This window comes from Camelus dromedarius, chromosome 6 (assembly GCF_036321535.1).
Source record: "Camelus dromedarius isolate mCamDro1 chromosome 6, mCamDro1.pat, whole genome shotgun sequence".
NCBI lineage: Eukaryota > Metazoa > Chordata > Mammalia > Artiodactyla > Camelidae > Camelus > Camelus dromedarius.
The window spans coordinates 37,294,168-37,310,145 of record NC_087441.1 but is presented as its reverse complement, the minus strand read 5'-3'; the positions used below and the strand labels follow the sequence as shown (position 1 = coordinate 37,310,145).

At 39.7% G+C, this 15,978-nt stretch overlaps 1 protein-coding gene across 1 annotated transcript in view; it reads right to left on the bottom strand.

Moving 5' to 3' along the window:
• MAN1A1 (mannosidase alpha class 1A member 1) overlaps positions 1-15,978 on the bottom strand; it is a 151,457-nt gene that overhangs the window by 113,965 nt on the left and 21,514 nt on the right. The gene's annotated exons all lie outside the window — the stretch shown is intronic.

Sequence of the window (15,978 nt, the reverse complement as noted above, 5' to 3'; positions counted from 1 at the left end):
CCTCAGCTGTCTAGAATTTATTCATGCCACTATTCCCAATCCATTAGAAATAGTAATTAAAATATGGACATAATTTGGAAATATTCTAATTTGGCTCCATATTTTAAAATATCTTAAAAAGCACCACATAAAGCTATAAATATTACATAAAGGCTGTTTATCACTAAAAATCTAGAGCAAAATCAATACAACTTTATTAATAAGAAAGTCTTCAAATGTCCCTGATAAATACATAGTGAACATTTTTATTTAATCAATTTGTATATTACCTTCTTTCTCACTACTATTGCTACTAATCCTAGCTATCAAAAATCTGTACTATCTGCTAGGTACTCTGCTAAATGCTCTATATTCAGTTTTGTGTTCATTTCTCATTACAACCGATGAAATGAGGTGTATTATCATTATTTGGTAGATGAAGAAACTGAGACTCAGAAGATGAAAAAGCTGAGACTCAAAATTAAGATATTTCTCCACAGCTGAGGAGCCAGGTTCCTCGCTGAGGCTCCAAAGTCAGTCGCATCAGTCCCACACTACATCAGCTTCCTTTAATGAGTCAAAAACAGAAGCTTCCTTTGGTGAATCAGATTGTTGATCTTCTAACAATCGATGAAATGTGTTTAGTGTTTTGAAGACTTTCTCCTTACAAATTAATTTTATTGAAAAGTATAAGAGATTTGAAGGGAAAATAACCTGATTTATAATCCCAATACCACCAGTTAGTCACATAATCATGGATGAGTCATAGAAAAAGTGGGATCAAAATTCCTCCCAGGGTGTGTGTAAGGACTACAAGAGCAAGGCCTGTGTGATGGCACCTGGCACACTGCCTGGCATATGGCGAATAATCGTGTACCTATTGAATTTTAAACCTGATTGAAACCAATTAAAGTCACATCACAGAAGTAGAAACTAACGAGCCTCTGAAAAGACTAGGGACACGAACACTAGGTACAAAACCACCTTGAGATTACATCTGAATTTGATTTGTGTTTTCCCATTAAATGTACGATATGTGGTAAACTCTTCATTCCTGTACATTTCCAAAGATACTTTATAAATTCAAAAGCTTTTGGAATGTACCTAAAGCAAGAACAGAGAAAAACTGCTATGATGATTTGCTTCAGCTCCAAGGCTGAATGGAAACCAGTGCCGTATACTATTAATGACTCAAAGACAGCATAAAGCTCTCCCATAGAAGGCTGTCGCTTTCTCAAAACTGTTCACTTACACAATGTGCCACTAGTACAGAACCTCCTTGAGTTACCTCTGTAGTATATATTAACTTTTCTTATCTTTTTTTCCTTCAAGGCAAAATCTGACACTAATTGCTTATCTGCCTGTATCTCAAAAGCTGCTGTGACACACTTCTCAAAATGGGTTCCTCACCCCATGGGATTTCTATGAGTTAAGTTTAGAAAAGAAAAAGGAAACGACGTGGTCAAAATGTCCTGTATGGAGCATCAACAGTGATTTCTCCAGAAATCTGTGAAATGAAGAGGATCAGCCAAATTGTTACTGGATTCCAACAGTTGCTCACCTCTGGAGATGATTTACCACGTCAAAGCACACAAGACTTCGCAAAGCACACAAGACTTCGTGTGCGTGTATGTGTCTAGGGGTGTGTGTGTGTGTAGAATAACAATGAGATTAAATTCACAAGTCATATATAAAAGCAACTTTGTAACTCTGATTTATGACTTACACAAATTTTGAAAGTATCGAAGTGCTACTAGCTTCTAGTTGTACAGTGCTAAGCCACTAGCCAGCTGAGGGACAGTGAGAATGAAGCATTTACTCCCTCTAGACTCAGTGTGCTCAAGAGCTGTTAGGACAAGAACGGCACTTCTAAAACGCAACTACTAACGTAGAAGCTCACAGAAGGGATTAACGCTCGGTTTTCATAAGCTCCTTCATTTTGTTTTGCAGTCTTTCATCAATTTAATTAGGGTTACACAGCCTGACATACTAAGTAGAAAGATTAAAATAGGTCTAAATTAGATGTTGATTAGGACGTCAAACCCAGAACTCGGACTCTCTCAAAAAAAGACAAACTGAAAACAAGTCGAAAATTTTTGTTGAATTTTATTTTTTCCTGAATATTTATATTTGTGTTGGTAAAAGGTGCAGCTAACATAACCTGTAAAGGGAAATATACAAGATCCTGGAATGGTAATGCATTGTTTTGACCCAGAGAAGCTGACATTAAGGCATAAAACATCAAAATTAGCATTCTTGACTCTATGCCTATAGAATATTCCTCAATTAGCACTTTCTTCTCAATTGGCATCAGTGCTGAGTAATTAGGCAAAGCTGATTATTGGGTATCTGCTACCCTATGAGTGATAAGATGCTAAAGGACTAACAGAGAAATGTCCGCAGGTCTATCATAACCTAATAGATAACGTATGGAAGCTTAACATTCTCCCTTCTTACGACACTCACAAATGTTTACAATAAATATAAGAGAATAATAAGAAAACCAATTAAATGTTGTGCCTAACTCTATTGTTGTAAATAACAGTTTGTTTCCATTTTATGCCCTAATCAAGGACATGGGAAGCCATGAATAAACAAAAATATGCTTGAATTTCCCCAGGTATGTGTACATTTCACAATTGACATTTTTGTCACTAGCAACTACCCTTAGCAAATATTTTTATTTGCTGACACTTTAATCACATGATCTTAAGTTATTCATAAGGCACATTAAAATTCTTTTTGAAAATCTGTTTTTTTTCAGACAGGTCTGATGAGGATTTGGGGCTTTCAGTGCCTTTAAAAAGCACACATGTTCAAGTCCCACTTACAGGCCCCTCCTGTGGGGCCTTACACAAAATTTCCATAGTTTGGCAGTATGATCTGGGTTCCTGGTTCTGGCTGACTGATCCAGGCCCTGGTGTCTGATCCAAAGAAAGACATGAGCCATGAGCCTTTGAGGTGAGGCACCCAGGGGTGATGTTCTCTCCAGTGGATGGACAAACCCAGTCATCTACTGCACCTCGGGGAGTGTAACTGGAAGATAATCACAGAGAATCTGGAGGCCAGAGGCGATGGAGAAGCAGAGAGTACAAATACATAGAGGAAAAAAGCCATAAGAAGTCACAAACAATTGAAATCATGAGGGAAATGGAAGGCAAGGGGAGAAAAATAAGAGGAGGCTGGGAGGCAGACGGGGGAGGGGAGGGCAGAGTTGGGGGTGGGGCTCAGTTATCTGCACGGTGCCCCAGGGGAACCAGGTTTGTAGAGATGCTGTATGACCTCAGACAACGCTGCTGAATCCTAACTGTTGAGGAATCTCTTCCTCTCCTCCTGAGGCATGGCGCTTTGCCTGCTGAGACTGTTTACTTACTTCCCCTCTGTGTCCTTACAGAAAACCCTCCTGTTTATTTGAGGAGGAATGTGTAAGAGCAGGTCACCAGCGGCAGGCATCTAACAAACTGGGTTCATATCTGAGCTCTGCCATCACTGGTGTGACTCTAAGCGAGACAATTAATCTCTCTGAGCCCACTTTCCACATCCATTAAGTGTAAATAAATAAAAGAACCAACCTCATTGGTTACTGTGATGATTAAATAAAACAATGCGTTAAATAAAATAACACATTGTCTGACACATAGTAAGTGCTCGATAAATTACAGGCATTAGAATTATTTTTATTAAAATCTAAACATTGCTCTGATCTTTGCAATCTGAAAGAGTTTCCTACTTATTCCTACTAACATATTTAAACAGGGAAGGCAAATATACACAAAACCAGGTTTAACCAGCGTACAAACTCTAAACATACACAACTACTCGGTATCCAAAATGTGGACAGAGAAAGGATGAAGGCCCTTTCTCCAAAAGATCTTCTCCAGACGTAGGGTGACATGGGTCGATTTTAGTTCTGAAGGTTCACACACTAGCTTTCTTGAAATCTTGGTTGTGCTAGGCATCCTTATGTAGGGGATTTGTTTGAGGGATTTGGGGGGCTGATTTAGGAAAAATATATGCCCATGAGAGATAGTAACATCCAGGTCTTACTGGGTGGTGTTTGGACAGGGCTGCATGAGACTGTCCAGAGGCTTAACGGGAGGGGGGCCAGCGTCCAGAAGAGGAGGAAGGCAAGGGAACTCCCAGGGCAGAGCAGGTCAGAGAGGGGGCTTCCCTGTCTAGATGGTGTCACTCAGAAGCATGGCAGGGAGCCTCTGGGTCAGAGAACTCCGAAGAACAGGAGCAGCTTGGGGTCTTCAAACCACAAGGCCCTATCTTACCAAGGGCCAACAGATGCTGGGCTTCGAGGGGTATGTAAAGCAGGCAGGCTCTAAATGGCTAAAAATCTACTTGTCTGGCTATTTAAAAAATAACTGGATGTGTAAAAATTTGAATTTGATGCCAACGGCCTTTTGAGCTAACACGTCTCAGCCCATAGTGAAGAAACGAGCAAACTCAGGAACAAGGCAGAGGCCTTCTTTGGCTCACTGATGTCACAGCTTGCCATCTGGCACTAGCGGGAAGAAACTCAAGTCCAGTGACACTCACATTCCTGCTGTTCTAGAGGACACAAAGGGCTGTGACTGGTTCAGCTGAGGACTAGTGGGGGAGGTCAATCTACCTCACTGATTGTTAACCTGGAAATCGGCGGCCTTGGCTCTTAACATTATACTTCCAGTTGGTGCTTTGTAAAACGCTGATTTTAAAAGCCTGTCAGTCGTTGCCACCAAACTATGTCTGAAATTACTTGATTGTCACATGAAAGTAACTTCTGAAACTTCCAGATAAAAATCTCAACACAAAACATTTTTAGGATCCTGTATCAACCATCTTTCCTTTCATCTTTGATGGGACTAGGAAACGGAAGAAAGGAAAGAAGATAAAAAGTAACTTCAGGGAATCAAGTCACAGCTTCTCCAAATCTTCACTTATCTGTCAGAAAAGAATTTCTAGATATGTGAACACAAGACAACAATCTAGCCGCCCCGTCCTCTTATCTGGTGCTGTCCCACGCCCTACATTTCCCCGTGGGAATGAAGACAGAGAGGACCAGAAGGAGTACAGGGCCAGCAGGAGACCCAGTGCTGAGGACGCTGTCCCAGGGAGCAAGGCAGGCGGGCTTTAGCTGGGAGACTCAGAACCCGGCTGCCCAAGTCCCTGCTCTCTCAGACTCTGAGTTTCTCATCTTTAAAAAAAATAATGGATGGTAACAAATGTCCTACTGTGGCACAAGGTGTTAACAGTGGGTGTGTGCTGGGGCAGGGATTCATGGGAACACTCTATACTTTCCACTCATTTTTGACGTGAACCTAAAGCTGCTCTAAAAACTAAAATCTGTATTTTTTAAAAAAGAAGAAGAAATAGCATTACCTTCCTCACATCATGGTCAGGAGATCAAATCTGATAATGCACCTGTCTGGAAGGAGACATCCAATGAGTTTTCCTGGCCTTCATCCACACTTCCTACTCACTGCCCCACCCAGGTGCAGAAGACAAACAGAGAAAAGGGAGATCAGCCCAAAGGAAAACAGACACTTAGCTACACTCACAGTGGACAGGGCAATTCAGGGAGAGGGAAATTAGCAGGGTAGGAAAGAGGCCAAAGTCACCCAGAGCTGACAGAACGCAGAGCATGGCAGACTGCATTCGCAGACACTGCAAGCCTGGAGTCGACCACAATTACAGTGTTTCGTACCCTCTCACCTAACTGCTATCAGGACGCCACCCAAGACAGTGCTGGGAAGTTCCTCCCCACTTAACACAGTGCAGTGGGCAAGGCCAGAGTCCAGCCACCTTCTATCTGTCCTTGTCCAGCATGAAGGAAACCCCTCCCAGCCGTGACAGTTTCCAATTTTACCCCATATCAAATTAAAACATTCTTCAGCATCTTGCTCAATTTCTCTCATCCAATGGTGAAATATATTAGTTCTCTCTCCCTTTCCCCAAGGCTGTTGGGTGTTCTATTTCCAAGGTTCTTTTTCCCAATGTTGCAATGACAGGTACTACTAACTGAGTGCCTATTGGAGGCAGGGTGTGAATTACAAATGAGGATAGAGTAGGGGTACCAGACTTATGAAATAAAAAGCTTGCATCGGACATACTTATACTAAAAAGTATTTATGTTTATCTGACATGCAAATTTAACAAAGAGTCCTGTATTTCATCCAGGAACCCTACAGCTGGGGGATAGGACACATTCAATCCCTGGTTCTGTGTCAAGGGCTAGCTCCCTGGCTTGTGCCCTTCTCTGCCATGGGCTCAAAAGAGGGACTGAAAATTCAAGGGCCAGGAAGAAACAGAATGGCCGGGTCTAGGGAAACTGAAAATGACAGGGAATGTGGCCAAACAAGATGAGGGCCCTGACTAAAGCCATTTGAAAAAAAAAAAAAAAAAAACTCTGAAAAAAAAATAACTAAGCTTGCTTTCAAGGTCTGAGCCAGGTTTTCCAGGGGTCTGGGGAAAAAAAAAAAAAGCTAGCTACGGGGAGAAAATATCTGTGAGCCACAGATGGCCCACAGACCATGGTTTATGGGCACATGTCTACACTGTACTGCTCTGTGCTTAATTAGGCCTGTGGGCACGTTGCTTTCCCCAGCTCAGTGAGCAGTGACCAGCCCACTCTGCCACAAGCTGACCTCGGTGCCTGCTCTTGGACTGTCCCAGCCCCCCAGGACACTGGCGCAGTCTCTCTGCCTAGAATTAGCAAGGTCCTTGAGACCTGAGATATCTAAAGCATTATGCTCAGACTTCTCAGCAATTCTCTTCTTGCTGGATGAGTGGTTGTTTCACATTTCAGAAAATATTTAGAATTCTAAACACGACGCTGTTCTACAAATGAAACTTCAGAAGCTGTGAAGGAGAAAGTGACTTAACTTTGTCCAACACCTATCAGGCACTGTGAAGGGAAACTGATAACAATTTACCACACATTTAACCCTCACAACACCCCTCTGGGGTATTATTAGCCCATTTTACAGATGAGGAAGCTGAGGAAAAGCACGGCTTCAAATGCTCCCATTCTGATTCTTTCCTCTACATCACTTAGAAGAGCTTGACCTTTTTGCTGCTTGCGAAATTTAAGATAGTCAGCTATAGCCTCTGAGCTCTCCTCCTGCTCCATGCACAGAGGTCAGCTCTATGTGGGTCCAAAGAGATGCGGCCAGGCCTGCCACCAAAATGGCACACACTAAATTTGGCTTATAAATTGGCTCAAGGACAGGACCCTGCAGCAACAGCTTTTCTCGCCTGCATTATATCCTTCAGCCCTCATGACCTTCCTTCCCTCCACTTCAGCTTTCTCTCTCCAGCTCCACTGCCCAACTCTTCTCCTCGGGCCGTGAAGGCTACCTGGGAAGACAAGATGGCTCTGTCCTCCTCCAACCCTGCCCATCATTGGATTTATGGAGAACCGTGAAACCCTCTCCTTCACACCAAGCTGCTGACTGTGCTGACACCTGCTCACTTCAGCTCCAATGCTTCCTAAACGGCATCACCACCACCAGGGCTGAGGGTGGCCAGTTTTCCTTCCTCTTCTCCACTACCCTACTGCTTTTTGCCTGTGCAAGTTGTTTGTTACCAGGCACCCCAGGCTGCCTCATAACCACTGAGTGGATAGATATATGTATGTATTTTCCTCAGCTTCAGATGTCCTGAATTCTCGTGCAGCCCATTCAGTATACTTTTTTTTTAAGATAGCAGGAGATACATAAAGGAGGAGTAATAATTTAAGGCTATTATTGCATGAACACTAATGGGCCAAAGAACATTAATTCCCTAGTGAATTGAAAGAGCAGTTAGAGCAGCAATCTCTTTAGAAAAAGAGTCAGAATGCCTGATAAAGCCAGTTTAAAGAAAAGAGAATTCTAGTTAATCACTTGTGGAGGACAGATTGTCCTCTTTCTAAGAAGTGTCTCACTCTCCTAAGAAAAAGTCAGTTTTACTATGTCTAGATCAGGGAATTTGGTTATATGCTATTTAATGGTTCTCTTTCTTTGTGCTCAAATCTGACATTATTTTAAATCTTCTGTGCTATTATCAAACAAAAGGGTACTAGGAACCCTATGCTCCCCCCCAACAAACAAACAAAAAACCCAACCAAATTTCACTAAAATGTAAGCATATATCTCTAAAATATTCTAAGGGATAGTATCTTCCTATCTCAAAATGTAGCCCTTAGAGAAAGGCTTGTTCATATGTGAATTATCTAGTGCCTCTCTTTTTTGGAAAGAAGCACTATTGGCGAGAATGATTTCTTTACACGGACAAGCTCTGGATCAGCCAAGGGTCTATCACTTGCAGTTATTTCTTCATCAGAAATATCTGTCTTGTGGTTAATGACTCTGGTCTCTTTCCACATAAGCTGTCACTCGAGTTCAAACGTTAAACCTCAGGGTTTTTGGTGTGTGTTTGGTTAATTTTTTTTTTTTTGACCGAAGTATAGTTGATTGTATTACAATGTTGTGTTCATGTCTGGTGTACAGCATAGTGACCCAGTTATACATATACATATTCTTTTTCATATTCTTTATCATTGTAGGTTATTACAGTCGACCTAAAACTGCCTTCATTAGATTTTCCCCGGCTAAGTAAGGCCTCTGCAGTCAGTGGGAGACTAGCAAGTGGTCCTTCGTAGGCCCAATGGCAGCTGACCTTCCCTGTCCAGCCCCCAAGTAAAGACTTATAGGGCTTTTCCAAACCTGGGAAGCATCAGTAACTACAGATCTTTCCTAGCAATCAAAAGGAAATGCTATCTCCTGTTGGAATATCCTGAAACTTCCTTTATTCTAAGTCAGAGGTCTAAAAAATTATCCCATAGGAAACAAATACTATCCTCATTAGCGAGCGTCTTATTTCAAAAGATGTCTTCTTAATTTTAACATTTGTAATAAAGAGGCAAGTCCAAACATTCTTTTACCTCATGCCTGTCACTCTACAGCTTCCAGTTTTTACTACATTTATCTTTTGGCAGTAGTGACACAACAATGTTTTAGAACTGAAATATGTTCTCTTTAAGGGATTTGTTTATAAGATTTGTCAAGCCCACAAAGACTAATACACTTAATTATTCTTTTAATGTTCCTTTCTTAAAAAACATTTTTTCCATTTTTTTCCTTGTGTATTTTATTTTTCTCACTAACAGAGGCACTGGAAATTGAACCTACGACCTTGTGCACAAGAAGCACACAGTCCACCACTGAGCTATACTCCCCACCCTCTAAGGTTCCTTTTTTTAAACCTTTATAAATATTAGGAAGTTAGAACATAATTAATTATAAATTCAAAAGAATTGGCTTAAATTTTATAAGAATAAGCAAAAGTCAGAGATATTTATCTTTTAAAATTATATTCTTTTCTTATTTTTTTGAAACAAAAAATCAAACTAGCCCTAGAGAGTCAAGCCCTATTCTGCTTCAGTTATCAAGAGGAGAGTTGTGGGACAAAGCGTTTCTTTTCTTTTCTTTTGTGTGTATGTTCCTTTAGCAGACTTTCCTTTTTAGAGCAGTTTTAGGTTCACAGCAAAAATGAGAGGAAAGTACAGGGATTTTCTAAACCCCCTGCCTATACACTGTACCACCTCCCCTACCATCAGTATCATGGACCACAATGGTACATTTGTTACGCCAGGGAGCCTACGCTGACACATCATTATCACCCAAGGTCCACAGTTTACATTAAGGTTCACTCTTGTTGTTTTGTACATTCTGTGGGTTTTGAAAGCTGGATAATGACTTGTATCCATCATTTTAGTATCATACGGAATCATTTCACTGCCCTAAAAAGCCTCTGTGCTCCACCTATTCTTCTATCTCTGCGCTCCCCCACCCCATCCTACAACCACTGATCTTTTTATTGTCTCCATAGTTTGCCTTGTTCAGAATGTCATATAATTGAAACCATATATACGTAGCCTTTTCAGATTGGCTTCTTTCACTTAGTAAATATATACTTAAGGTTCCTCTGTCTGAATTTTCATGGCTTAGTAGCTCATTTGTTTTTAGTACTGAATAATATTCTGTTGTCTGGATGCATCACAGTTTATTTGTCTATTCACCTTCTGAAGGACATCTTGCTTGCTTCCAAGTTTTGGCAATTAGGAATAAAGCTGTTATCAACAGGAGAGTTTCAGGGTACAAGGGTTTCCTTTTCAAAATTAAAACCAGAAATCCTATTTTCTTAACTAAAGGATTATGAATTATGATTTTTTAAGTTATTACTTTTTGAAGGTAGAATTATACAAAATATTTGGGTTATAAAATGCCACATATTATAGAGAAATATTTTTTAAAACTTCTGAAATAATTACCCTTAAAACTGTCCATTATTAATAAATAGAAGGCGTACTCCTTGTTATTCAAGATTCCATAATTTTATAAGATTATGAAAGTAATCCTTTTGTATACTGCAGATAACAGTTTTAGGCACTATTATCTGGGCAGAGCAATAATAAAAAATGTTGCATAAAAGGCGCTATTTTAAAAATAACCTATGAAATGTATTATTTATGTATACTAAATACCAGAAATGCTGGTTCCTAATCTTGGAGTAGCAACTAGTGCGTCTATTAAGACTTAAAATACATAATCAACCGATGTGTCACAAAAAGGCACTGTCTTAGCATCTTTAATAGTAGAAAGGGCCAGCATGTACTGAACACTTACGTGTCAGGAAGGACGTAAAGCATTTACATATTCTCTCACCCTTCACAACAACCCTTCAAGGAAAGCAGTAGATGAAGAAATCAAGAGGTTAAGTAATTTTCCCCAAGGTCAACGCTCTAGCAGGGGTGGAGGCTGGCTCTGAATTCAGGCTGACTCTGAAGCCTATGACATACTGTCCTGTACACTGTCCAGAGCTAAACATGTGAGCCCTGCAATCTGGAGAACTTGCCTTCCAAATAAGCTTCCAAACAAACTGTTAACTCATGTGTTACTGATGTACATGCCTGCATGCTTTCTATTACCTATCTAATTATCTGGATAAATTCAACTTTCAATAGTGAGACTTAGAAATGTGACATACAAAGCCACCCTCTAATCCTTCCATTCTGAAAACCTCGCTGATTCAGGAGAGAAACATTAAATATGTTAGTAGATTAAGGAGTCAAAATGAAAATAAGAATGTCTCTTGCTTCTGGTGCCCTGTGGAAAAAGATATCTTACATACATTGAACAGGAATTTTGCTTTACATACATTTTAACATTTAAAAGTTCCTTCCAGTGAAATACACTAGTTCATTTTTCTCTGAGCATCCTACAGCGTTAGATCATAATCTTTATTCTCAGTTTCATAGTAGGTGACATTTCATCACCAACAGAACACCCTATAATTTTGGTTTTTTGGCAACTGAAAAAAAAAGATAATTTTCCTCAATATGAGTTTAAATGCCAACAGCATTCTATAAATTGCCCCTAAATTGGCAACATCAGATTTCTTGCTAAACACCTACAAAAAAGTATAGCAATATTGATTATTTTTCAGTGCTCTTTCTCCTATAGTTTTGTTTAGCCTTCTACTATGTTACTAAGGTTATTACTGAAGATAGAACACGGTAATTTTGGACTATATGTGGTGTCATTTCTAAGACAAGCATTAACATCTAATATGCCTGTGTCATTACCACACTATAAGCCATATTTTCCATGGATTGATGATCACCTGAAAGGTTTTTGTAAGTGATGAGAAGTATTGCCTGAGGCTAAAAATGCATGACTCTAACCATTCTGTTAGAACTTCAAATTCTGATAAGCCTAGATTTTTTTCCCAAAGAGTGGAAAGAGATAATCATCATTCATTCTACAGTTGTTGGATGGCAAGTGCCCAGAATTAATTACACGCCAGATTCAGTGACCTGTTAAAGCAGACTGCATTACTTAGTGTTAGCTTTGGGTACAGTGACTTCCAGTTTTGTTCAGGTATTTTATGGCTTAAAAATCAGGCAAAGATCTTCATAAAGAGGAAAAACAATGCCAGGTTTGTCAGAGAGGTCAAATCATTTTATTATTCAAAAAGACTACATAAAATTACAAAATAATAATAATGGGAAAATATGAATATTCATTCTACCTGCATATTAATTCACCCCATACCCAAATCTCCTTCTCCCTTGCTTGTCCCTGGAACAGAAGCTGCAAAAGCCAAAAGGGTGCTTTTCTAACTCTCCACAACTAGAGGTGGCTATGTGACAAAGCCCAGGCCAATGAGACATTTGTCAAGGTCTGCCAACAGCCCTGCTGTCCCTCTTCTCTCTGCCTTGAAAGGAGGTGCGATGCAGGTAGGTGCGCTGTCGCACGGCTGTTCTGCGGCTGTAAATGAGCGTAAATCCAGGAGGACTACACATCATCCTGATGGAGGAGGCAGAACAGCCTGCCCCTTCTATTTAAGTTCAAACTTAAGGTTATTTTGTTACTTAACTCATTGATTACTAATCACTAATGAATTTAACATTTGAGGAGCTCTCCTTTGGTTGCTTTTTAAAAACTTAAGTGATCATATCAAAACTGGACTTATACCATACCCCTAATCTGCGGAAATGGGAAGTTTTCCTCTGTATTATTTCTTTTCATAATATTGTTTGGTAGCTGAAACCACTCTAAAGGTTTGATCAGAACAGTTGCATAATAATAAATAATACGATTAATCAAAGAAATTATGGTACTTGAGTCCTTTCCTCAATCTTTAAAGGTCTAGTGTATTGCAGGGATTGGGGAGAGAGGCATAACTGGTTAAAAAAAAGAAAAAGGATGTGGTCAGGGTTCTTGGATTCACCCAGAAAATAGTAACTTCATGGGACAATCTGAGCTGTTTTCCTCCACTTTGCTTGAAAAAAGTAAAATACTTATTCAAAGTGGGATAAATTATTCAAGTAAATATTACTATCAAAGAAGATGGCTATGTTATAATTTTGGATTATAAGTTCTATAAGAGAACCTATCTGTGATGCTGGTAAAAACTGATTTACCCTAATACTTGTATGCCATTCTTGTTAAGCTAACTAAAAAGTGCTCTGGTTAAAAAAATTGTAAAATCATATTTTTACTAGATACTATGCTTCTGATTAGTAAAACTAACAATAATAGTTGAAGTGTTTAATTTTTATCTACTTTTATGGAGTGTCATAGCTGAGTTACAATATCTTTCTCTCTAATGTAAAAATTTTCTCCCTCTAATGTATATGTATATATATTTATACAGGAAAGAATACAACTTTTTCCCCTATGTTTTATTATAATGACATCAAATCTTATTTAAAATAGGTCAGTATATTTGTGATCTTCAACTATCAATTTCCATATAAACTGACTGTCTTACACTATGTATTTTCTTCTCATTGTTTGAACAATATTAGAATTCTATATCCTTCATTTCTGGAAACAAGACTGTTGTTCCAAATAGAGAAGTATGACCTTCTACCATCGACAGGAAGTACTTTCCTAGCACTGAATATAAAATACTGTCCTTGGCTTAGGACTCTCTAACTTGATTTAGAATATCCTTGTTTAAAATGCTTCTCAGAACGAGGAGAATATTCTGCCTTCTCCCAAGATGCTCTGTCAGGATTTATGAGAGATCTGTCCCTTCTGCCTGCTGCTTTAGTCCTGTTTTAGAAGGACACCCTCCCAATAACTAACTACCCACTTCAAAATTTTATTGGTAAAGATCTGAGGTCCTAAAATCTAGTAAATAGGTTAAAATATATCACCTGCAAACATCTACCCCATGCAATGGTCAGCTTCTGTAGGATGTGTTCACAGAAGGAAACCTTTGTCAGCCAGGCAGAGAGCAAACTCCAGAACAGATTCAGTGGGCCAGTGGGGTGCAACTGCTCAGCTGTCCTCATATTGGACTCCAACTCCCAACACTGCCACCTGTTCCTTTATGCCAGGCTGAACTGTCCATTCCTTTCACAAACATCTGTGTGCCTACAGCTACATGGCTGATACCACATTCACAGACTGTCCACCAGGGGCTAACCTGTGCACAGCTGTACGTCTGTGTCATAAGTCTGACCAGCATTACTAAGTGCTGTAATTCTGGTCCCACTGTTTCTTCTCTCCCTGACTTGCACCTCTGGGTACTGGAATCTGCTCAGTTTAGACCCAGGACCACTACAATATGCCTTGCTGCTGGTATTCTTTGAAACCCACACTCCCTCCTTAGCTCTATTCTCAGGACTACTGGTAACCACCTCTTATAAAGGAACTGCCTTCCTAGCATGATCACTACCTTCAGCCCAGTCCCCTCCAGCCACTGGCTCAGCCCTCCACAATAAAATGCCATTCTACACGTACAAGTACAGGCAAGAAGCATAGTTCTGTTATGTTTGCTGCTGAGCCAATGATCCTGTTTACCAAAGTTCTTCCTATAGTGTAACATATGTAAGTACTGATTCATTGTGATCTAAGGTCCCCTCTCCCCCAGATCAACTAATTCTCAGTGGAGAAACTTAAGCAATCCCTGTGTTTCACTGGTAAAGCTGTTAAGAGTTTTTCCAAAATGTCTTCATCACAAGGCTCTATATTATGAAGCGGCAAAATAAGACTTGGGTTACAGTCATTTCAAAATTGAAGTAAGTCTTTAATGCATTTTCAATGGCTCTGTAGCTTGATCTTTTGGTGCTCAAAGATGCAGCCAAATCCTTAGTGAGGTGGCTGCAGACAGTCAAGGCTCTCTATTCTCACAGCCTGAGACGACAGGAAATGAGCTGGTCCTTGTCCAAATCCCTGAAAGATGCCAATTACTCCAAAAACTAATTCCTCTTAATCATGAAGTCTGTGAAGAAGTAGTTATCACTGTTCCACCATTTCTAAAGAGTATCACAAAAACAAACTTGTGAAGTTTAAAAAAAGACCACAGTAAATATTGTAATTCTGTTGTAAAGTGCTTTTCCCAGTTTCTGGCCCTGATGACAAAGTATAGCAGGTACGGTTTGTATGAATAACATTTTGTTTGTTCCTTTTAAATGGAGCACCTGGTTGTTCCTCTTTGAACCTCTACAGGTGTATAACATAATGACCCAGAAAGGACAGAGTGGATGTCATCCTCACCAAAGAACACTCTTCTTTTGCTAATATTTATATAAGGCCAGAATTTGTTAAATACAACAGAAAAATCTAGTTCTATCATAATACAATCATATATTTTACCAATACTTGGCAACTGTATCATTAATCGTGTAAGCAATTATCAAGTACTTTTGAGTAACTACTTGGTGCCTAGCACATGTGTGTTCTGCTTAATCCATGATGATTTACAGCGACAGGTTATTGTGTTTGTGTCTTTGTGTTTCTCAGTGTCTTCAGGTAGTTAACACAGAGGAAGGTAAGGGGAAGCCCCCAGATTCTTTGCTTTCCTTCCCGGATGTCAGTCTAACCAATTCTGTGCACCCAGTGGTAGCGCAGGTACTGGTGACTAACTGACCCTATCATCAAAAGGACAAATTCTATGAGAAGTGAGAGTGGAATAAACATCCTGGACAGTGAGAGACAACTCAAATTGCTGAACTTGAGGTGGAGAGGACATGGGTGAGGGGTGGTGGAAAGGACTAGCTGAAGAGTATTCTAAATCATTGCCTATGTGTAAGAATGAAAGGGGAGGGAGTGAAGACAGCAAATACAAAATACAGCTTTATATAAAATTCAGAAATAAAACTGACACCAGCATACATGTTTCAGGCCTCTCTAAGCCATACGCTACAATGTAGGTAAATTCTAAATTGGTAACTATAGTGGGTAGTTATCTTGACTGTTACCGTGTTTCAACAGACAGAGGAACAGCAGATCCCCGAATTCAGTAATTTCTTTCCTATGATCTCCAGAAGAAAACTCACTGGAAAATTAGGAAAATTAGAAATTCTACTCATTTCTTCACAAGAACAGATTATTTCTAACACCCAATTATGTATTCTAGAGGTTAAGCACACGCTTGTGAAATCTGTATACATATTAAAAAATAGACAAGTAGATAGCCAAAGTAAGGTTTCTTTTTGACACTGGAAAATGTGCA